Raw genomic sequence first — 26,059 nt, forward strand, 5'->3', positions numbered from 1 at the left:
AAGCCTCCCAAAATAAAAACACCCCCTAACCTAACAATAAACTACCAATAGCCCTTAAAAAGGCCTTTTGTAGGGCATCGCCCTAAGTTAAACAGCTCTTTTACATTAAAATGTTACAAAGTCCCCCTAAAAGTAAAAGTAAAACCCCCCTACCCAACCAACCCCCCAAAATAAAAAATCTAAGTCTAAATAAAACCTAAGGTACCCATTGCGCCTAAAGGGGCATTTGTATGGGCATATGGGTATTGCCCTTAAAAGGGCATTCAGCTATTTTACTGCCCTTAAAAGGGCATTCAGCTATTTTACAGTGCCCATCCCTAATCTAAAAAACAAAACACCCAAAAAACAAAACAAAAAAACCTAACACTAACCCCATAATATCTACTCACGGTTCCTGACGTCCGGACATCCATCTTCATCCAGGCGGTGAGAAGTCTTCATCCAGGCGGCGACATCTTCATCCATTGCGGGTTCATCTTCTTTATTCATCCCGGTGTTGCGGAGATGTGGAGGCACGGAGCTTCTTTGCCGGCGGCGCAGACATCCAGCGTAGAGGATCCTCTTCATACGGTCACCGCTGTACCCTGAAGCTTAAATGTAAGGTACCCGTTTAAATATGGGGTACCTTGCATTCCTATTGGATGGAGGCGTGGAGCTGTGGAGGCGCAGAGCTTCTTTGCTGGCGGCGCGAACATCCAGTGTGGAGAATCCTTTTCATACTGTCACCATCGTACACTGAAGCTTGAATGTATGGTACCCGTTTAAATATGGGGTACCTTGCATTCCTATTGGCAGCCAATAGGATGAGAGCTCCTAAAATCCTATTGGCTCTGCAACACCAGGATCAAGAAAGAAGATGGCTCCACGATGGATGAAGATGGCGCCGCCTGGATGAAGACTTCTCGCCGCCTGAATGAAGATGGATGTCCGGACTTCAGGAACCGTGAGTAGATTTTATGGGGTTAGTGTTAGGTTTTTTTGGGTGGGTTTTTTTAGATTAAGGATGGGCACTGTAAAAGAGCTGAATTCCCTTTTAAGGGCAATGGCCATACAAATGCCCCTTTAGGGGCAATGGGTAGCTTAGGTTTTATTTATACTTATATTAGTATTTTATTTTGGGGGGTTGGTTGGGTGGGGGAGTTTACTTTTAGGGGGGACTTTGTAATATTTGAATGTAAAAGAGCTGTTTAACTTAGGGCAATGCCCTACAAAAGGCCATTTTAAGGGCTTTTGGTAGTTTATTATTACATTAGGGGGTGTTTTTATTTTGGGGGACTTTTTTATTTTTATAGGGCTATTAGATTAGGTGTAATTGTATTTAATTTTGATAATTTCGTTTATTATTTTTTGTAATCTTAGAGTTTTTTTATTTTTTTGTAATTTTAGTGTTTATTATTTTTTGTAATGTTAGATTTTTTCGTAGTATAAGGTTTTTATAAATTTGTAATTTAGTTTTTTTATTTTCTCATAGTGTTAGGTTTTTAATAATGTAATTAAGTTTTTTAATTGATAGTTTTTTCTTAAATTTTATTAGAATGTTAGGTTAATTTATAGTTTAATCTTATTTTGTTTTATTTTTTTGTAGTTTTTTAGTAGTATTAGGTTTTTTAAATTTGTAATTTAGGTTTTTTATTTTTCCGTAGTGTTAGATTTTTTTAATAATCTAATTTAAGTTTTTTAATTGGTAGTTTTTTTAATTTTATTAGAATAGTAATGTTAGGTTAATTTATAGTTTAATCTTAGTTTTTTTTTTATTTCACAGGTAAGTTTTTATTTATTATAAGGTAGTTATATTGTAACTTTTAATTTAAAGTTAGGGGGGTGTTAGGTTTAATTTAGTGTTTTGCGATGTGGGGGGTCGGCGGCCTAGGGGTTAATGTTTAGTTTATTAGTTGTGATGTGGGGGGGCTGGCGGTTTAGGGGTTAATAGGTTTATTTTAGTGTCTGCGATGTGGGAGGGCGGCAGATTAGGGGTTAATAAATGTAATATAGTATTTGCTATGCGGGAGAGTGGCGGTTATGGGGTAAATATGTCGTTTATGGGTGTTAGTGTACTTTGTAACAGTTTTATGAAACATTTTTGTTTTGCAAAATCCATAACTACTGGTCTCATAACTACTGGTCTCAGATTGCGGAATGGATCGTGTCGGTATAGGCTGTAACCCAAACATTTTAGCCGGACCGCACAACCTGTAATACAGCGCAATGGAAAATCCTGCACTCAAACATAATTTTTTGAGTGCGGAATGGAGGGTTGCGTTAAGGCTAATATGCTTGCGTTATAGCCTATACTGCCGCGACTCGTAATAAGCGTTACCAGCTATTCCACGCACAATAGCCAATTTTTTTACTGCAGCGTAATGCAAAACTTGTAATCTAGGTGAATGCTAATTATATGAAACTATTAAATGCACATTTTTCAGGAATTGATATTATTGGTTAAAAGGGACACTCAAGTAATTTCAGAATTCAGATAAAGCAGCAATTTAAAACAACTTTCCATTTTACTTCCATTAACAAAATGTGCACAGTCTTCTTATATTTAAAGGGACACTCCGGTCAAAATTAAATGTTAATGATTCAGATAGAGCTTGAAATTTTAAACTATTTTCCACTTTTCCACCTTTTGAGTCACCAGCTCCTAATGAGCATGTGTAAGAATTCACAGAATATACATATATGCATTTGTGATTGGCTGAGGGTTGTCACATGATACAGGAGGAGTGGAAATACACACAACTATGACATTTATCAGAACAAAATCTACTACTCATTTGAAGTTCAGACTAAGGGGCAGATTAATGAATCTGTTGAAACAGGAGTTAAGAAGCAGTGGTCTTAAAGACTGCTGCTCCTTAACTCGTCCGCCACCTCTGAGGCGACGGAGAGCAATCAGCCCGATCGTATACGATCGGGTTAATTGACACCCCCTGCCCGTGAATCTGCAGGGGACGGCATTTCAAAAGTATTTCACTAGAAATGCTTGTGCAATGATAAATGCAGATAGCCCCTTGGTGCTATTGCATGTGCCGTGATACATGAGGAGTTGAAATAGATATAACTAAAAAAAACTACTACTCATTTGAAGGTCAGACTAAGTGCTATTGCATTGTATTTTTAGCATGCAGTTATCACTCACACGACCTAGACCAACTGCACTAAACCTGAAGTGAGTTACAAATTCTTTACATTCCAATGATCTTCACATATAAGTAAATATTTTGTTTTATTTTTAAATATATATATATGTCTATGTACATATGATCATAAAAAAATATACCGGTATATATATTTATAGCTATGCCTATATATCTATAGGTTTATATACAGATATGACGACAAATATCTATTTAACAATAAAAAAACACGTTTTTTTTTATAAGTGTGTATATATATATATATATATATATATACACACATATATACATAAGTATATATACACATAAAACTGTTTGGACTACAGTCCTAAGGATATTTATTACCTTTCATGTGCCAAAAGTGGCTGGTTTACCAGTACAATCCTTCTGAGATATTTCAGTTATCCTTTTTAATTGAGAGGGCAATGATATGCCTCATAAGTGCTACAGAAGGCTTTGTATAGTTATGTAGATAAAGTCTTGTCTGTATTTGTTTATTGTACTATACATCATGATTCTTTTTCTGTATAGTCCTCTTTAAAACATCAATAAAAATAAATGTTTCAAAATATTAAACTTGTGCAAGTGTCCTTTTATTTGCAATATAAAGTTTGTATCATCTGAAATGACTCTAATAAAAGCTGTATCAGTGACATACATGTGTCTTCTGTGCATACCCTGTGTTATAGTTTTTATCCACAACTTATTAGAGATTAATTAGTGTTATTAGTATAGAAGCCACTATTAGCTCTATATAAATCTGTGGTGTTTGATTATAGTTGCACAGACCATCCATAGCTACTGAACAGTAATACATTTTTCTGCAAACATTTTTTGATAATGAAAGTATATTTTAAAATAAGAAATAAAAAATGTCAAAACATATGTACATATTTCATTTTAATTATTATATGTTCCTTGAAAATGTCCCCAAATAATGTTCTAATTAATTATTTACTACATAATCTATGTTTAATTTATTCTTTAAAAATATGCTTTCTTCTTTATGTAAATTATATAAACTTAACAGTATATGTAATGAAAATGAAAAAAATAAATAAGTGCAACACTCATGAGTGTGAAAAATCACCTTCTTTCATTTAAACATTTTTAATACAGGTTCTTGTGATTATCTAGCAATGTATGACTTTAAATAAGACCAGCGTACAAGTAATAGGCCTGCCCTACAACTGTAATGTAGCGTGACACACTGCAAATATATCCCTACTGATACATCCTCCTCTGATCTAACTTGTCTTTTTCTGCTATCAAGATATCTCCTATTTTATTCTGCAAACTGCATTTTGTTATTAAAAGGACTATACTCTATACATTCTTTATTATTGAACTTAACATGGAGACATTCTAACCTTTAAGGGCCACCTTTGTTTTTTTTATTATAAACATCCTGCTATGCAGTAGACTGCACGATTCAACTTTGGGTCAGTCTTACGTATCAATATTATTATTGTGCTTTATTTACACCCCCAAAGGTCTAATAGTTACTTCATTTTGTTTCTATTATGTAGCAATCCTGTAAAAAGAAGTTTCTCCACGTTGTTGTCCAAGCACACAGTGGAGGATCACTTCAATCCTGCAGACTTCCATACTACAGCTCAACACAAGGAGGAAGACTCAAGTGATCATGGAACCCCTACTTCACATCTAGTTGCATTAGCTCTCAAAGACCTTCAAGAGTCTGCCCCCAACCATGGTCACCCAAACATGTTGAAAGAAAATAGAAGGACATTGCCGTCGAACAGGCAAATCTTTTGACACTTACCCAGCACTGATCAGATCACGGCGGTTAAAGTGAAGGTAAACTTTAATACTATTAAAAACAGGGGCATTTTCATTCATCAAAGTTTACAAATCAGCCGTTTTGATTAAAAACATATCTTTTTTTCTTTTCACAGCCAGAGCAGCTTCCCCTCCTGGAAATCCTCTCTTCACACGTCAGCAATGACTAATCCGGCTTCCTCCAATCACAGCATGGCCTCAGGCAATAACCACCCTGGGGGGAAAGCCGTTATTGGAGGAAGCTGGATTAGTCATTGCTGACGTGTGAAGAGAGGATTTCCAGGAGGGGGAAGCTGCTTTAGCTGTGAAAAGAAAAAAAGGTAAGTTTTTAATCAAAATGGTTGCTTTGTATAGTCTGATGAATGAAAGTGCCCCTGTTTTTAATAGTATTTTTAAAAAAACGGGCTTTCATTCACCAAAGTTTACCTTCACTTAAAGGATAAAATTGCAGACATGGAAGATTGCTCCCAACACAAAAATATGCATTTAAGAGGAATTCCTGAGTCAGTTCTCCAGAGGCCATTCTCTTATTTTACTGAGTTAGTTCATTGCCTTGCTCACCCCCCAAACACCCAGCGAGGATATAACCTTACTACTGCTCCCTCTTGGGAACCTCTTCCCCGGCGTACATCTTGAACCTCTGTTTAATACCTATTTGAACTTTACCTTGAGGAGTTTACATTGCTTTTTTTAAATACTAATGCAGAACGTTCAGTGTTGTTGAATAGAATTATCGACCACCTCACAAAGGTTGCTATGTTTTAAGGTTTCAAGCCAGTTTAAAGTTATTTGTTACATGTTAAATATTTTGTTTATTTCATGACTTGTATTGTGGCTGAGAGAGGTTTAGCCAATTGTATAATAAGTTTCTTGGTTCAGCTACTTCTATATGATAGGTGTTTCCTAACCATTTAAGTGTATTTTTGCTGTGCCTCTTATATTACTGCTATATCCATTTCACAGCCCTTTTCATTTTTAGGGACTGTAATGGTTCAGCAGATTTTATAACGTGTGTCTTGGTTTAGCTGCCTTTATAGAATAGGTGTTCCTTAACCATTTAGAGTATTTTTGCTGTGCCTATTATATTACTGCTATGTCCATTCCTCCAACTTTTTTTTTATTCGAATAGTTCAGCCAATTTTTTAACAAGTGTCTCAGCTTAGCAATTTTTATGACTGCTGTGCCTATTATATTGCTTCTATGTCCATATCTCTTACCCCATTTTTTTTAGGATTTCAAAGGTTCAGCCGTTCTTATAACAAGTGTCTTAGTATCACATTTTATGTTATTAATTTATCTTTCAATTATATTAAGTTCCTTATTGGTGATCCATTAATGGTTGTTGTAATTTTAACTACTGACCCAGCCTTTTTTTTTTTTTAAGCTTCTTATTTGGCATGGCCTGGGTCCCCTCCTAGGGACTCTTTTTTTTTCTCTCTCTCTATTTCTACCTCAGCTTTATTTTCTTTTGTACACCTTTTACCTTTAAACACAAGATCTAAAGCAGAGCTCTTTTTTTGCTTCTTACAAAAGTTAACTTAAAGTTAACTAGCCAACCTCTGACATAAAGAACATGGAGGTAGTCCAGAAACTAACTGGTTTTACTTTCCTATACCACACTTTCAAACCTATCCTCCCCTCTCTTTTTGATGGTGTAGTCCCTGTCTCCCCACTCCACACAAAACAAAAATCAAGAGGAGTTGCTATTTTAATACATCAAGATATACAATATAAAAAATTACAGGTGGAAGCGGATCCACTGCAACGGTATGTTATTGTAAGAATGTAAATAAGACAAGGCAGTGTATACTCTAACCTCATGTTATGGACCTAAAACAGGGCATATCAAGACACTATGTTTACATCGGCTAGAAGCTCTGAGCCAGGGTTATCTTTTGCTTGCTATCTTGTTTGGGACCCACATCTGGAGACGAAAAATGTCTTAGCACGCAAACCAAATAGGTCAACTATTGATCTTTCCAATAAATAAAAATGTTAATGATGCAATTTCATCTTTTTGATGTATGGCAAGCAATGAATAGCTCTTTGTGAGATTATGCTTACTTTTTCCCTGTACACAGCTCTTATTCTCGCATTGACTTTTTCTTTTGTGGTCCATGGTTGATTGATAAGATTAGTAGAGCTTGGATTTCACAGTGTGCATGGTCTGATCATGACCCTGTCCATCTCTTGCTACAATTCTCTCATGCCCCTCCCCCCCAGACCTACTTTCGTGTCCAGAAATTAATTCTACAATTCTTGAAGATATGACTACTTTCTTACACTCTAATGAAAATGGGATCAAAGTGTACATGACCTCTCATGGTCCAAGATCAAGGCCGGACTGGCAATAAAAAGCAGCCCTGGAAAAATATGAAGACCAGCCCTATTTTCTGTTGAGTCGGTAGAATGCACATGCCCCATTTTTCTCAAAGACGATTACAGGGTTACTCCTTCCCCAATATTTTTCAGAATTAAATATTACTTTAAATGAAATAAAAAATTTCAGATTGATGTTATAAAGGCACCCTACAACCCTATTGCATCCATTAATACCCCCTTTAAATTGTAGCTTTCCTGCCCCAGCTGCTGCAGCCCACTGGGAAATCTCATGGTATGCCAATCCGGCCCTGTCCAAGATAGCTCTCAACATAAAACTTCCTTAAGAGTTCCTTGAAATGACATCTATTGAAATGTACCTTTGAAAGTAGTGTATCTCAATACTACTTGTGGCAGACTCCGTTGAAGATGATACTGTAGAATTTTTGTTTTGCCTTTACAACGATCTTATAGGATGATTGAGAAAGTTGTACAAAAATGATGATTAATGATAGGCTATTAGTAATAGCTCTAATTCCTAGTGTACGGCGTTCCTAAATGATCTTTAGGCAGATACCTGGTGATAGAAGATTGCTATTAGTAATAGCTGTGGGTCCTGAAAACTTCTGTAGATTGAGGTGTCCCAATACTATCAATCAGTATGGACTGCGGTCTTTTTCAGGTCTCCGGTTCTTTTTGCATCCCAGGTAGAAGAAAATCTTTTTAACCTTTGATGGCAAATGTCCTCCGTTGCAGGATGTCAAGCTTTACAGTCTGTAGTTGCAAGTAGCAGCAATATTGAATAAGTCCCAATTTTTAGGTATTGCTGGATATTTTGAGCCATTACCGGCTAAGCAGGTCAGGATGCACCCCTTGGCGGCAACTGGATTCAAAGGAACAGGCTTTTTCAAATAAGAATGGAAGATAAACAACCAACATAGTGTGAATCGTTCAAACAACAAATATAAAAGTGATGTGCAAAAAAGCAGGCTGACATTCAAATTCCAGCAGTCAGTACGCTGGAGGTCTTGGTACTGAAAGCAACAAGAAACTGTGTGCAGTGTAGTTCTTCATTTTTATATTTCATATACTGGAAGCCAGTGATTAGAGGTTTAGACAGAGCAGACAACTAGAGTGTTGGATGCAGGAAAGGAGACAACTTGTTTTTACAGGACTTTTACCACGGAACCTTTCATACACTGACACTGTCAGTTTTGGAGAAAAGTCTCAGTGACGTGAGTGCAGCAGGAGAACATCTATCAGCTTGCAGCTCACCTGGTCCGGCCATTAGCCCTAAAAAACGTGGGTGCTACTTTCTAGACGCCTATCTGGATTCCACAGGTCCTCTGGGTGAGACCTCCAGTGTACTGACTGCTGGAATTTCAATTTCAGTCTGCTTTATCGCACCTTATTCATTTAAGGTGCCAATTTCCTTGTGAGTAGTTTTTTGCACATCACTTTTATATTTGTTGTTTGAACGATTCACACTATGTTGGCGCCCCTTGTTTATCTTCCATTCTAGACACCCTGACCTATCGCACCGCGGGACACAAGAGGAGCACGCCAAACAACCTGAACACATCACCGTTCACATATTAGGATTGGACACTTATTTTTTACATCACAGCATTTTTTGGGACATTGATAAGTACTTTTTATATATTTTACTCATCGCCACAAATATCATTGTTTATCTGTGATATCTGATGATTTCAATGTATCACTAATAATATACACAAATTGTCCTGAGCACTTGTTTTACTCACAATTTATTTTCGTTATTATTATTAATTTTTCACACATACCAAACACTGTGCTGTTTATATTTATTTATGCACACGGGTACAAACCCAATCATAAAGTGTTAGGTCCTACTTTGATAACCTGTGTTCCAAGCGCATCCTCTTAGGTTTTTCCTCCTCAGGAATTTCTTTTATATTTTTCAAATAAGGTTTGTGCCGGCTATGGCTGTGATCCGTGTGGTCCTAGATACGGTGTAAGAGTGTGGACTCTACGCTCTACTTGTTTCGGCCGTAGCCTTTATCAAGATGCCTACATACACTCTTCAATACATTTATAAAGGGTAAACTTTACTGCTATTGGATGGTCCTTAACCAATTAAATTACTTGAAAAATTCAAATTGTAACTGTTGCTAATTGTTTAAAAATAGTTCTATGTAATTTATGTTATGAGCAAATGTGAACTATACAAAATAAAAGAAAACATATTTAAGTTTGGTCTTTGTTTATATATGTATGATTACTTTCACAATTTGATAAGAGTATAAGGGGACAAAACTAACGAATAAGTCTAAGGGAAAAATGGAGAGAGAGTGAACTTTAAGGATGATTTGGTAGCAAATTGTCTAATCTATGTGATAGAAAAATGTTAATATGGATTTAAGTACTCATTTATTTGAGAGACGTTGCTTAAAATAATAAGTGATTAAAGATGACTTTTGAAGAAAATTCATAGTGGTATAGGTTCAAAGAAATAGTAGACATAACACTTTGTTGTTATTCTATATATTTGAAAAACATGTGGTCTTAAATAATGATTTTATGAGAACTTTTTGAATGTTTAGAATGAAATGTTTTGAGATAAAAAGGGGGCAAAATAAACTATTAAGTAAAAAAGGGGGCAATATAAACTAATAAGTGGACAAGAAGGAGTTTTTAGTTATACATATGGTGAGTATATTTTAGGTTATATTGTTATTATAAGAATATCTAGTTATTTTGTTTTTATTTATATTTATATGTCATACGATTGAGAAAAGGGGGCAAAATAAATAATACAAGAAATCTATAGTACAAAAAATCTAAAAAATATTTTATTATCAGAAGTTAGAAAGCTAAAAAGATTTTTTTAAGATTTTAGAAAAATATAATATTATAAAAAATAATATTATAATAAAAAACTGAAATTATTTTAATTTAATTTACTTTATGGATGTTGATTTTTTAAAAATGTGAGTCTTTGGTTGTAAAAGTCCTAGTAGATGTTTCAGTGAACTTTAGTACTGCCTATGGAAATTTATTCAGATTAAATTATAGTTATAGGATCTATGTTAATTTTGTAATTTTTTTAAAAAAAAATTATTAAAATTTAAATTAGAAAATTTAAATCAAATTCCATGTATAACCCATATGGATGAAGAGTTTTAAATGCATAGATGTATTCAGCTTCTTTTCTAAGTAGAAAATGTTCTATATTGCCTCCTCTAGGGCTAAGGAATACTTTTTTGATTCCCCAGTATCTCATGTTATTGATGTTGCCATTGTGGGATTCTGTAAAATGTTTGTATAATTTTGTGTTAGTGGCTTTGTGTTCTATGTGATGTAGGTGTTCTCTTATCCTGTCTTTTAGCATGTGACTCGTTTGGCCAAAATATTGTAGGCCACATGAACACTGAATGCAGTAAACTACATTTTTGTCTGAGCAGCGTATGATTTCTTTTATATTTATGTGTTGGTCATTGTTATTTGATTTTATGGTTTTGATTTTTGAACTGTGTTTACATGATTTGCACGAGATGCATGGAAAAGAGCCTTCTATTTTTCTTTTTTGAAATTGATATCTATTAAATTGTTAGTAGTTTTATTTTTAAATTCACTGGGTGACAAAATATTTTTTAAATGTTTTGCTTTTTTAAGAATGATATCTGGCTGATTTTTTATTCTAGGTCCTAATATATGATCTTGTTTAATATAGTGCCAGTGTTTATTAAGAATCTTTTTTATTTCATGATGTTGGGAACTGTATTGTGTGATAAATGGTATGAAGAAAGGGTCTTCTGTTCTCTGTTTCTGTTTCGTTTTTGTTGTGTGGTAAATATTAACTCTCTGTTTTTATCTTCTGCTTCTTTTTTGGCTTTCTGTATAATTTGGGGGTTGTAACCTTTTTCTTTAAATCTCTGTGTTAGGATATCGGATTGTTTTGAAAATTGATTTATGTCTGAACAGTTTTGTCGAATTCTTAGATATTGGCCTTTGTGTATATTGGTTTTCCATCTAGTTAGATGGCAGCTGTCATTATGAATATAATTATTGGCATCTGTTTTTTTTAAATTAGGTTCTTGTTTTTATTTCCTTGTTTATGATTTCAATCTCTATGTCCAAAAAATGAATTAGATTACTGCTGTATTCATGTGTAAATGTAAGGTTCATAGGGTTAGTGTTCATGTCCTCTATTAATAGTTCTAATAGTTCATGTTCTCCCTTCCAGATGATGAAGAGATCGTCTATATATCTGTAATAGTGCACAAGGTTCGCCACCCATTGTCCTTCATGTATAAAGTTGTTTTAAAAAAAAAACATAAAAAGGTTGGCATAACTAGGGGCGAACCTTGTGCCCATTGCTGTTCCTTTAACTTGAAGATATATATTTTCATTAAAAAGAAAAGAATTATTGTGAAGTATAAAATCTATGCAGTCAAGTAAGAATTTGTTTTGGTCTAAACTTAGATGAGGATCTTTATCAAGGTAATGTTTTATTGCTCTTAATCCTTTTTGATGGTCTATATTTGTATATAATGAATTGGCATCGCAAGTGACCAGCAGGTAATTGTCTTTCCAGGATAGAGTTTTTAGAATGTTAAGTAATTGAGTGGAATCTTTAAGACAAGATGGTAGAGATGTAACATAATTTTGTAGGAAGAAATCGACGTATTGGGAAAGATTAGATGTAAGTGATCCTATACCTGATATGATGGGGCGGCCTGGGGGTCTGGTGAGGTGCTTGTGCTTTTTTTATCGCAAAACATTTCATTCTAAACATTCAAAAAGTTCTCATAAAATCATTATTTAAGACCACATGTTTTTCAAATATATAGAATAACAACAAAGTGTTATGTCTACTATTTCTTTGAACCTATACCACTATTAATTTTCTTCAAAAGTCATCTTTAATCACTTATTATTTTAAGCAACGTCTCTCAAATAAATGAGTACTTAAATCCATATTAATATTTTTTTATCACATAGATTAGACAATTTGCTACCAAATCATCCTTAAAGTTCACTCTCTCTCCATTTTTCCCTTAGACTTATTCGTTAGTTTTGTCCCCTTAAACTCTTATCAAATTGTGAAAGTAATCATACATATATAAACAACGACCAAACTTAAATATGTTTTCTTTTATTTTGTATAGTTCACATTTGCTCATAACATAAATTACATAGAACTATTTTTAAACAATTAGCAACAGTTACAATTTGAATTTTTCAAGTCATTTCATTGGTTAAGGACCATCCAATAGCAGTAAAGTTTACCCTTTATAAATGTATTGAAGAGTGTATGTAGGCATCTTGATAAAGGCTACGGCCGAAACACGTAGAGCTGCCCACACTCTTACACCGTATCTAGGACCACACGGATTCACAGCCATAGCCGGCACAAACCTTATTTGAAAAAGCCGGTTCCTTTGAATCCAGTTGCCACCAAACAGTGCATACTGACCTGCTTAGCCGGTAACGGCTCAAAATATCCAGCAATACCTAAAAATTGGGACTAATTCAATATTGCTGCTACTTGCAGCTACAGACTGTAAATCTTGACATCCTGCACCCTGCAACGGAGGTCATTTGCCATCAAAGGTTAAAAAGATTTTCTTCTACCTGGGATGCAAAAAGAACCGGAGACCTGAAAAAGACCGCAGTCCATACTGATTGATAGTATTGGGGACACCTCAATCTACAGAAGTTTTCAGGACCCACAGCTATTACTAATAGCAATCTTCTATCACCAGGTATCTTCCTAAAGATCATTTAGGAACGCAGTACACTAGGAATTAGAGCTATTACTAATAGCCTATCATTAATCATCATTTTTGTACAACTTTCTCAATCATCCTATAAGATCGTTGTAAAGGCAAAACAAAAATTCTACAGTATTATCTTCAATGGAGTCTGCCACAAGTAGTATTGAGATACACTACTTTCAAAGGTACATTTCAATAGATGTCATTTCAAGGCCCTCTTAAGGAAATTTTTCTTTTGATGTCCAATAATTAGCCCGCTTTTTAGTGACTCTTTTTTAACTTTTTCCACTGCAGTGAGATAAAATATTTTATCATTTACACAGATATCTGCTAATTAAGTAATTTTTAATCCTTTATATTTGAGCTCATTTGTATCAATATTGTATTTGATTGTATTGCATTTTGCACAACAGTATTTTTAACATAAAATTTCGATATTTTGTATATTTACTCTAGTTTTCTGCTTGTTATTAATTTAGAGTCTTATATCTATGAATTTATTTCGTTAATAAATTATCAATTTCAAAAGACACACTTCTTTCTATCTAACTACACTAAGCACATATATACATTTAAACAATCATATAGTTTCAAACTAATTTTATGAAAGAACTTTTACACAAAAGTATTTGAATATAAAACAGCTCCCCTTCACCTGTCTTAAACCACATACTACACCGATAACTGTTTGGAGGAACTTTTATCACCTAGAAGGGTTACAGAGCTATCTTTACACTATTTTCACAATTTAAGGTGCACTCACTCCACCCTGTTTTCCAATAGCTCTCAACATAAAGAAAATGGAAAGGGGCAGCCCTTTTTTTCAGTTACAAGAAAATTTACATGCACTATTAATTGAACATAAACTCTCCTTCCCAAAGTCTTTTATTTGAACTTGAAAAGGATAAACAGAAAATTAAGAGGTTAGAATATGAGAATAGCCCACTGCAAACACCCCTCTTTAAAAGAAAAAAAGGAGAATACAGGATCATAGCGCAACACTGTAACATAATAGACAAAACACTGGTACTCATGCTCTTCTGAGCTAGGATTAGTTTAAAGATAATAGCTCTCTATAACAACTCTCTCAGGAATCCAGGTCTCCTTTATACTACATTTATTTAAAACAATTTAAAATATAAAATCCTATTGTGATACTGGTAAGTCTCTTCCTTCAGGCTTCATAACAACTGTTTTTTTATGATATATGTATAGTTTGTGCTCTGTGGGTAATATTTTAACACTTTTTAAAAATATTTGTTCTTGGTTATTGAGCTATTGTGTCTCAATTGTATATTTTATTCACAGGGTGTTACACTGTTGTTTTTACTGCACTATTTACTATGGACTTGTAATATCAAAGTTTATATACTGTATATATTGGTTATAACGTGCACTCTGTCACTGGAACAACACTTGTAATGTGGCCCTCTGTGTATTGTAGATTTTTATTTAAAATAATTATAGTGACAGCACCACTTTTATGAGAAAAAAATTGCTCCTGCCCGGGATAGGGTCTAGTCTCCTTACCCTATAATCAAATAATACAAAAAAATCCCAGCATTTGAGACTTAGAATATTTTAGTACTTAAATTTATAGAAGTTTCAATATTAAATGCTTTAACTTTAATAAACAGAAGAAATCGGGGAAATCATGTTTGTCCATTCGTCTTCACACAAACCCCATCCTCTAAATAACAACCGCTACAAAATAAAAGCTAAATAAACCTACTCAACCCACATCAAGCAAAATCAAACATACCAAGAAAAAGAAATCACAGAGAAAAAATGATCCATTGAAAAAATGATAATATTATAACCCCCAAGGCGTCCTAAGTTGGAATGACCCACAACACCTGCCAGAAAAAATAATAAAGTAAACAGCCTCAATAGTCTTTAGATGATACTTTAGCGTGTCTTATACCAGTCTCTTCAAAGATTGCAGCTGATATTTGTATCAATTCACACACCGTCCCGGTTTGTCTGTGGGCCCACACTTTTGTAATGCACTTATAGCACATTTGCATCAATTTATGACAATCTCAATAATGTGTGCTGCTTCTTATTAATTTCATAGGATCATGTCCCACTAAAATACAGAGTACCAATAACGATATGCATAAGTTATACAACAACCTTTTAAAACAATCTTCAATTATATTTTCTCTTGCTTGTCTTCACTTATGCTTTGAGGCTCCTGTGTCTATTGTCAGCTCGCACATATTTGTAACAACCTGCTATCCTGTCCAAGTCTATGACAGAGGTAATAATATCAATATGCAGTCCCAACTTCACACAAACGAAGTCTTCACTCACTGTGTGTGTATCAGCTGACAGCTGCTTACTCTATAGCTTCCGCAGCCCTTACTTGTGTCTCCATGTCAGCCCAACACCATCTTATATATGTCTCAGTGTTACCTGGGTCTTAATTAGTGTCCCGTGTTGAGAATCACAACAGTGAAACTTACCGCAATCGTGTGTGGTAATGGGTGTCGGAATTGTAGAACCCTCCATACGCCTACTTCGTATTCTTCGGTCTCCGGATAGCCGGTTTCAATGTGCAGCCTTCTAGACACAGGATAGTGCAGGTGATGGCATCATAAACAAATCTGACGCGCATTTCGGGTCTCCGTCCTTTGTCAAGGAGAATATAGGTGTGTCTTCAAAGGGTGCTTTTTAAAGGCCAAATACTAATACCTGATTGGATAAACCCATGCACACCCCCACATACATAAGTGTTGTGTAAAAAACTAGTCAATATTGTATATTTAAACTATCGTAACTATATTTTAGTCTTTTAACACCCAATAGGTGAGTGTTAGCTATACTAGCGGATCAACAGTTCTACACGGGTATGTCACACTCCAAAGCATGAATAAAAATAGAAAAATAGAAAATCTAAACCTAATTTTTAAACTAAACCTACCACTCAATAGGTGATAAGCATAATATTCATACAGATTCTATATAGAAATTCAAAAGTAAAACAATTCTTTTGCACAGTTTGTATATATATATATACATAGTGATTTCCTAGTACAAGAGAATATATCAATCCCTTTCACCAGTATATTTGTTACTGATATTACGCAACCATAGTCATTTGTTGAACAAACATATGAGATCCTTAAATATATGCACTATCCTGTGTCTAGAAGGCTGCACATTGAAACCGGGTATCCGGAGACCGAAGAATACGAAGTAGGTGAACGGAGGGTTCTACAATTCCGACACCCATTACCACACACGATTGCAGTAAGTCTCACTGTTGTGATTCTCAACACGGGACACTAATTAAGACCCAGGTAACACTGAGACATATATAAGATGGTGTTGGACTGACATGGAGACACAAGTAATGGCTGCGGAAGCTATAGAGTAAGCAGCTGTCAGCTGATACACACACAGTGAGTGAAGACTTCGTTTGTGTGAAGTTGGGACTGCATATTGATATTATTACCTCTGTCATAGACTTGGACAGGATAGCAGGTTGTTACAAATATGTGCGAGCTGACAATAGACACAGGAGCCTCAAAGCATAAGTTAAGACAAGCAAGAGAAAATATAATTGAAGATTGTTTTAAAAGGTTGTTGTATAACTTATGCATATCGTTATTGGTACTCTGTATTTTAGTGGGACATGATCCTATGAAAATAATAAGAAGCAGCACACATTATTGAGATTGTCATAAATTGATGCAAATGTGCTATAAGTGCATTACAAAAGTGTGGGCCCACAGACAAACCGGGACGGTGTGTGAATTGATAGAAATATCAGCTGCAATCTTTGAAGAGACTGGTATAAGACACGCTAAAGTATCATCTAAAGACTATTGAGGCTGTTTACTTTAATATTTTTTTGGCAGGTGTTGTGGGTCATTCCAACTTAGGACACCTTGGGGGTTATAATATTATCATGTTTTCAATGGATCATTTTTTCTCTGTGATTTCTTTTTCTTGGTATGTTTGATTTTGCTTGATGTGGGTTGATTAGGTTTATTTAGCTTTTATTTTGTAGCGGTTGTTATTTGGAGGATGGGGTTTGTGTGAAGACGAATGGACAAACATGATTTCCCCGATTTCTTCTGTTTATTAAAGTTAACGCATTTAATATTGAAACTTCTATAAGTTTAAGTAATAAAATATTCTAAGTCTCAAATGCTGGGATTTTTTTGTATTAGTAGATTTTTATTTGTTTCTCATGTTTGTTAAAGTAGATTTTTTGGGTAAATTGTTCACTAATTTGATTGGTTTTACAAATTCAAATGGTGTATCTCATAATTGATTGGAACTGCATGTAAAGTAGCAAAATATCCTATCTGCCATAGAGCATAGGAATTCTGACAGAAAGGAAAGGGGGTCATTGTCTGTGCTCCCTTTGCTAATGTTGACACACTATGTGCAGGGTGGAACCAGCATAGTGATACACAAATCTACCTTATATACAAATTCATTTTTTTGGTTTCTATTTATTTTTAAAAAACATTTTTTATTGAAATTTTAAGAAAAGTTATACTTACAAAATTATAACATCAGTGTACATCATATCAAAACTGACTGTGCATATTGAAACATTCAATCTATTAAGTTAATCCTATAATTGATTCATGACTTCTATTTATATGATAAACAATGCATTGGAGCATTTTATTATTGCACTATTGCTTGCATGTAACTATGTGTTTAACTTATGCAGAGTTAAAGTCTGCTCTAGAGCAGCAATGCACTATTGAGACCGAGCTGAATACATCTGTTGAGCCAATGACAAGATGCAATTAGCCGCCAATCACCAGCTGGCTCAAAGTAGTGCATTGCTTCTCCTGAGCCTACCTAAGTATACTTGTCATCATATTATACCAAGAGAACAAAGCAAAATGTAATAGCAATAAATAAAAAAAAGTCTCTTAATATTACAAGTGAACCATAAAAGTTTAATTTTGATTTTCATGTCCCTTTAATGAAGAAATATATATTCCCTTTAAAGTAAAAGCCTGCACTTGGAATTGTGTTTTGTATGCAGCTATAACATTATAGAGGCTGCCCTACATTTCACTGACTGGGCAAGTTATTATAAAAGCGTGTAAATATTCCTTCTTGTAAACGCTATTCCCACAGCAATAATACAGGTTACAATGTTACCCTCACTGGAGGGATCAGGGTGCGATAAGGTCAAGTATAACGGGTAATTGGAAACAACGCATTTCACTGACAGATTTAATAAAGATGCTGCTATAGAAATAATACTATGACTAGAAAGCCTCCTCACATTTTAGCTATAAAATGAGTCCATGAAATTCACCAAAGTGCTAAACATGCATGAGAGGTTTTTATCTTTCTAACAATATATACAACCGAATGCTGTATAATAAATGGTCTTATGCACTTGCATATAAATCTTATGCAGGACTAAATGTTTATATACAATCACTGCAAAAGAAAAACGATGGATACAGGCTCTGCTAAGTCCCATACATATTTCACGTTTGAGACGTGCTGTGATATATAATAAAGGGATATGATGCAATCTTAAATAGCTTTCTTATTTACTTCTATTAACAAATTTCCTTCATTCATTTGTATCTTTTGTTGAAAAGTAGGGACGTAATAAACATGAATGTATCTGAAGCAGTAGATGGCAGCAGTTTTTGCAAGAATGTTATCCATTTGCAATAGCACTAGATGGCAGCACTATTTCCTGACATGTAGGGCTCCAGATGCCTACCTAGGTATCTCTTCAACACAGAATATCATGGGAACAAAGCAAATTTGATCATAGAAGTAAATTACAAACTTTTTTTTTTAAATGGTATGATTTGTCTGAATCACAAAATATTTATTTTATTTTATATCCCTTTAAGGTCTATTTCTCAACTCTGTAGGTTTATTTTATAAAATGTTTGCTGTGAGAAGGGGCATGTTATTTCTGCAGACACAAATTCACAGTTTTGAGAACTACAAAACCAAAAATATGTGAAAATATCTTCAAGATAGAAAAAATACCAAAAATAATCTTACACAAACCTATGGGAAAGCATAACATTGTGAATATGGATGAATGGAAATACACACAAATATTACTAAAGAACTACTGAGTTGGTATTATCATTTGGGCATACTTTACTACTAGGGGCATATTAATCAAAGTGCGAGCGGACATGATACGATGTAGTATATCATGTCCACTGCACATCGATAAATGCCGACAGCATATGCTGTCGGCATTTATCATTGGACAAGCAGTTCGCCAGAACTGCTTGTGCAATACCGCCGTCTGCAGATTTGCGGCCAATCTTTAGACCGATCCTTCATAACTTTTGTTTCCGACGAGCCTTCAGGGAACAATGGGGCATCAAGCTCCATTCGGAGCTTGAAAATTCGTCCCATTAGTGTCCAAAATAGTACTTTGTATACCAGTAGAATGGAGGTATAGGTGTCTTTGCTTTTAAATTATTATAGAGCTGTGTGTCAAATAGATCAATACATTATATTCTTTTTATGAATAGTTATGTAATTATCATATTTAAATATGTTGATTTTAGCTTGTTACAACCCGTCCTCAAAAAAAAAAGCATGAAAAGCTGCAAATGGATTGCCTAACATTCCTATGTGCCCAATTATGGTTGATTATCAACTGCTATGTATAAACAGAGATAAGGGGCGCGATCCGATATACGGCGTAGTTTGCGGCGCAAGCGAGGGAACCCGCGTCGCCTGCAGTTTCAGATCGCAACTCGAGCTATCCAATATACGGTGCCGTCAGATGCTAACGTGCCGTAAGTCAGATAAACCAGCGATGTCCAGAAATCTGAGCAATCGGATTGAACTTGAATCTGATTGGCTGATTCAATCAGCCAATCAGATTTTTCTACCTTAATTCCAATTGGCTGATAGAATCCTATCAGCCAATCGGAATTCGACGGACGCCATCTTGGATGACGTCATTTAAAGGTACCTCATTCGTCGTTCAGTTGTCGACCGGGATGGATGCTCCGCGTCGGAGGAGCGAAGTAAGAAGATTGAAGATGCCGCTTGATGGAAGATGCTGCTGGATGGAAGAAGACTTTGCTGCCGCTTGGATAAAGACATCGCCGGGATGAAGACTTCTTTGCCGCTTGGATAAAGACATCACCGGGATGAAGACTTCTTCTTTGACAATTGGATAAAGACATCGCCCGGATCTGATGAGGAGTTCGGCCTGGTTGGGTGAAGACAAGGTAGGGAGATCTTCAGGGGGGTAGTGTTAGGTTTTTTTAAGGGGGGTTTGGGTGGATTTAGAATAGGGGTATGTGGGTGGTGGATTGTAATGTTGGGGGGGGGTGTTGTGTTCTTTTTTTTACAGGCAAAAGAGCTGTTAACTTGGGGTAAATAGCCCGCAAAAAGCCCTTTTAAGGGCTGGTAAGGTAAAAGAGCTTTGAACTTGTTTAATTTAGAATAGGGTAGGGCATTTTTTTATTTTGGGGGTTTATTATTTTATTAGGGGGCTTAGAATAGGTGTAATTAGCTTAAAAATCTTGTAATCTTTTTTTTATTTTTTGTAATTTATTGTTTTGTTTTTTTTGTAATTTAGTTTAGTTTATTTAATTGTATTTTTAGATAGATATTTGTAGTTTATTTAATTTATTGATAGTGTAGGTGTATTTGTAACTTAGGTTAGGATTTATTTTACAGGTAATTGGGTAATTATTTTAACTAGGTAGCTATTAAATAGTTATTAACTATTTAATAGCTATTATACCTAGTTAAAATAATTAACAATTTACCTGTAAAATAAATATAAACCCTAACATAGCTACAATGTAATTATTAATTATATTGTAGTTATCTTAGGGTTTATTTTATAGGTTAGTATTTAGATTTAAATAGGAATATTTTAGTTTATAATATGAATTAGATTTATTTAATAAGAATTTAGTTAGGGGTGTTAGGGTTAGATGGAGTTAATATAGTTAATATAAATACTATAGTAACTATATTAACTATATTAACCCTAATATAATTAGGGTTAATATAGTTAATATATATAATGTAATAACTATATTAACTATAATATACTTAGGGTTAATATAGATAATATAGCTGGCGGCGGGGTAGGTAGATTAAATTAGGGGTTAATAATTTTAATATAGATGGCGGCCGTGTAAAGGACTTACATTAGGGGTTAATACTATTAATATAGGTGGCGGCGGTGTAGGGAGGGCAGGTTATAGGGCAAAAGAGCTGTTTACTTTGGGGCAAAGCCCTGCAAAAGGCCCTTTTAAGGGCTGGTAATAGAGCTTATTACTTTAGGGATATTAGATTAGGGGTTAATAATATTAATATAGCTGGCGGCGGTATAGGGGGATTAGATTAGGGGTTAATAACTTTATTAGGGATTGCGGCGGGGGATCGCGGTTGACAGGTAGATAGACATTGCGCATGCGTTAGGTGTTAGGTTTTATTTAGCAGATCGTGGTTGACAGCTAGATAGACATTGCGCATGCGTTAGGTGTTAGGTTTATTTAGCAGGTAGTTTAGGGAGTTACGGGGCTCCAATAGTCAGCATAAGGCTTCTTGCGGCTGCTTTTTGTGGCGAGGTGAAAATGGAGTAAGATTTCTCCATTTTCGCCACGTAAGTCCTTACGCTGTATATTGGATACCAAACTGCGCTGGTTTGGTATACCTGCCTATGGCCCAAAAAACTACGGGCGACGGCAGAAATATACGCGCGTAACTTCTAAGTTACGCCGTATATAGGATACCAAACCAACGCAAATATTGGCGTCACCAGCTTTTGCGGGCGACGATTTTTATCGGATCGGGCCCAAGGTTCTTTTTACTGCCTGTAAGCGAAGATCCTTAAAGGGATAAACAACAGTCTATTTCAAAGCTGTAAAAAAAAAAAACACTAAGCATTGGGTTATACTTAATAAAAATAATTGTCATATGCATTATTTATTATTTTAAAAGTTTGAAGGATTTTTACCTTTTATTTTTTTACCTTCATTTGTGCAGGGTCTATTACTTCTTGTCACAGGCCCACAAGGAGCTTTACAGAAAAAGGGAAGCCAGTTTCTTACCCATGCTTAGAAGAGGCAGAATGTAACATACATTATCATCAGGTCAGTTCTCTTATCTATATGCAGGCAGTGGCTACACTGAGAATTTCTAGGTGCTCATTTTGCAACAAAACTAGAAAGTTGTTCACAATCTGATTCTGTTTATTTGTATTTTAACTTTAGCACACACACATATATATATATTACTAAAGAAGCACTGTTCCATATCCATTTAAATCTTGGATGAAATTACTAATGTGTGTTTGTACTGACATATGTTGTGTTTGTGGCATCTATTCACTTTTTTATTATACTGCACTACAGTGTTTTATTAAGCCTGTCATAATGGCATTCTCAAATAATTCTGCAAGTATGCACCAGTTCCCCAATCTTTCAATGTGTTGACAACTATGAGCTTGTGAGTAAATTTCATGCATGGGGTTTTAGCGTTTGCTGCCTGGTTTTATTAGCACTGTGAATTTCAAGCTATAATTGGCTTCTCAGTCTTTCCTTATCAACCTCACCATGTGAGATGGCAAATCTAAGATGTCTATTTATAGTTGTGTATACTTGGTCTGTGATATGTATGCATTCATTGAATAAATAAAGAAGGTAATATGATTAGCACAGAAATAAGCTCATTATGCATTGTCATTACAAACATACAAATCAAGTATGAGTCAAATTACTGTTCCAACAATATTTTTTTATTTATTTATAAAGATGACATTACATATGAACATTAAATGATCATATAACTAACAATCAGCATTCCAACATCTGCGAGTACATCTTTACAACGCATGTGAAAACATGGCATTGTTATACCTAGGGATGGGCGAATGTTTCGCAACATTCGAAAAATGAAATTGTAACACATTCGTTTGTTCGTTTTGAATGTTTGTACAACATTCTAACATTCGTTTCAAGTATTTGAATTATGCAATATTTGAATTCGAAAAATTAGAATGTATATATTTGTAATAGTATTTCTAATGCTTTCTTTAAATGTAATATTCAAATTAAGCAATATTTGAAATATAAACATTCAAATTTATATATTTGTATCTATTATTTATCAATTTACTAAATTCCCTACCACATGAACTTTTGAACTTCTAAATAGTATGTGTTGAATCAAATGTTACATTCGAAATTTCGAATGTGGACATTCAATCTAAATATGAATATTCAAATTCAAAATGGACTGAATTAATAAGATGTATTGTCTTACTTTGGATTCTACTTGTAGTGGTGTTATATACGGCAACATGGCCAAGGTTCCACAAACTGTTCCTCTAAATTCAAAATGGAAAAATGTTTATTGTTCGTTAACCAATCTAACACATATTTAGCCTGTACTGCCCAACTGTAATATTCTAAGGGCCAGGCAACAAGTGGATCGGTATTTACACACTGTATATAGATATAGATATATATAGGAATGTATATGTTGAGTATTTACAGATTTTAATATTTTTCATTATCATATAAGATGTTTGTGTAAATTGAGGTTGTGATAAATATAAGTTGGAAACTTCCAGTTACTCTTCCATTTTACCTGGGCCTTAGTATGTATTTTCAGTGAGATCGGGGCGTGATCTGATATGGTAACTGGGTCAATGCCTGTGCCTTTTATGTTGGGTCCTAATGCATGATAAGGTATCTTTTGATGGGGTTGCATATGTATAATCTCTTACTTCAGGGTTCCTTTCCCTCCATATGTCACCAAGCAGTAGAGCTGTAAATTTATTGAGTAACATTGATTCCCTCTTTGTGTTTAAATTAACTTTGACTGCTTGTTAGTGTTGGGTATTTAAATCTGTCTCGGGTAATATTAAAGTCGCTTCCAATTATAATTGGGGCATCATCAAACCAGATAATCTGTGCTTTAAATTTCTCCCAAAACTCTTTTTTGTTAGTATGTGGTCCATATACACCGATAAGCACCAATTTGAATCCCTCAATATTCACAAGAGGTTTAATAAATCTCTCCTCCTGGTCTATGACAGTATTAAAAACAAATTCCTAAAAAGAAGGGCTACTCCTCTTGTTATTTTACCTTCATTTGGGTCAATAGTACTTCATCTACCCACCCTTGTTTTAATTTTTGATGATCTTTTATCATCCGGTGTGTCTCTTCAAGTATTGCTATATCAGCTTTTGGTTTCATGGGTGATGTAATGCCTCCCACAGTCCACTCTTCAACCACTCTAAGTGTTATGTATATGTATATAAGAGAATAATATAGATTGCTCATCAGCCACTTGATAGATAATCTCTGCGGTCTATTTAACCTAGATGTGTGTCCCTTACCTGGAACTCTATCTTGAAGAATATTCATTTCTATTAGGTACCCTGGGGTAAACAAATCTGCACAGCTGTCAATTAACCAATGCCGTTATCAAACAATATAGAGTATAATGGATTTCATGGAATAGATACAGAAAATGAAAAAAATACAAGATTAAAACAATCTTAAAAACATGAAGACAAAGCAATTATGTAGATATTTGAATGTTTAAAGATTCATAATAACCCCCCCTTTTTGCCAAAAAGATATGTATGTAAAGTTGAGGGTCCTCAGTTGGATCTCAGAAAGTCTTTATTCAAAGGCTGTTGGTTATAATGCAAAGTCTTTCATGTACAACTATTGCATATGATCGACTGTCAAAGTTAGACAGTGTCCTCAGATATGTCCTTAATCACTGGTGAGACTTGGGAGCCGATTTACTAATGTGCGGACAGACTTGGATAAATGCCGACAGCATACACTGTCGGCATTTATCATTGCACAAGCATTTCTAGTGAAATCCTTGTGCAATGCCGCCCCCTGCACCGAATCGGCTGCTAGCAGGGGGTGTCTATGAACCTGATCGTATCCGATCAGGCTGATTGCTGTCCGCCGCCTCACAGGTGGTGGACGAGTTAAGGAGCAGCGGTCTTAAGACCTCTGCTTCTTAAAGGGACAGTATACTGTAAAAATGTTTTTCCCTTAATCTGTTTCCATTTACTTTTTTTTACTAGCTGCAGAGTATAAAATGTATAAGATTTGCTTTTTAAGACTTATTTGTGTATATGAATTAGCTGATTTTGTGTTTTGAAGCCACAACCTAATAAAATGGGTTGAGCTTGTAGATATAATCCGATCTCATTAATTTATCACATTGTGCATTACATATACATACTTACTTACCTTATATCTGTCCATAAACCAATCACCAATACTTGAAGAGAACAATGCAAAATTTACATTGTATTACTTTATCTCTTCTATAACCCACTGGGAGTGTAATTTTTTCTACTGGCTGTGTTAACACAGCTTGGTCTTGAGGCCAAAAACTTTCAGAATATGTGGTGATACCACAGGCAAAATCAACTATTTCAAATGCCAATATAAAGGTAATAGAAATACTTATAAACAAGTTAATACACTCCAGCAGGTAAAGTGGATAATTGGGAACAAATTCAAGGGGAGAAAAATTTTGAGTAAACTGTCCCTTTAACTCCTGTTTCCAGCGATTCGGGGCATAATAAATTGGCGCCATAGGATTCTTTTCTATTGAGAAATATTTCAAAGATCTTGGGTCCTTGAGGTGTTTGCAGCTTTAATCGAGCAGGGTATAGCAGGGTTACTGATCAGCCTTTCTCCATAAGCTGTTTACAGTATGGTGAGAATTCTCTTCTTCTCTTTGCCACTTCTGCAGAATAATCTTGCAAAATATACAATTGTTGTCCCTCAAATGTTAGTGTAGGAATTTGCCTGTAAGCTCTCAGCAGAAGGATCTTATCCTTAAAGTTTAACTATTTGACCATCACTTGCGAGGCGGTGCATTAGTTATACCTTGTTTCTCCACGGCCCCAATTCTGTGCGCTCATTCAACAATACATGGTATATTTTCAGGCGGCAATTTAAGAAGTTGAGGTAAGATATTTTCTGCAAAATCTGTAAGAGCTGTGTTTAGATAGGATTCTGGCAGTCCCACTATTTTAACATTACTTCACC

General features: G+C 34.9%; 1 long non-coding RNA gene across 1 annotated transcript in view; it reads left to right on the top strand.

Moving 5' to 3' along the window:
- The window catches only part of LOC128645798 (uncharacterized), a 143,433-nt gene extending 121,349 nt beyond the window's left edge, over positions 1-22,084 (top strand). The window contains exon 3 of the long non-coding RNA XR_008400146.1: positions 22,010-22,084. This is a non-coding gene — a long non-coding RNA (uncharacterized LOC128645798). The remainder of the gene's footprint in view (positions 1-22,009) is intronic.
- The last annotated feature ends 3,975 nt before the right edge of the window (positions 22,085-26,059 follow it).

The sequence above is a fragment of the Bombina bombina genome, chromosome 1, assembly GCF_027579735.1.
Source record: "Bombina bombina isolate aBomBom1 chromosome 1, aBomBom1.pri, whole genome shotgun sequence".
Classification (NCBI taxonomy): Eukaryota; Metazoa; Chordata; class Amphibia; order Anura; family Bombinatoridae; genus Bombina; species Bombina bombina.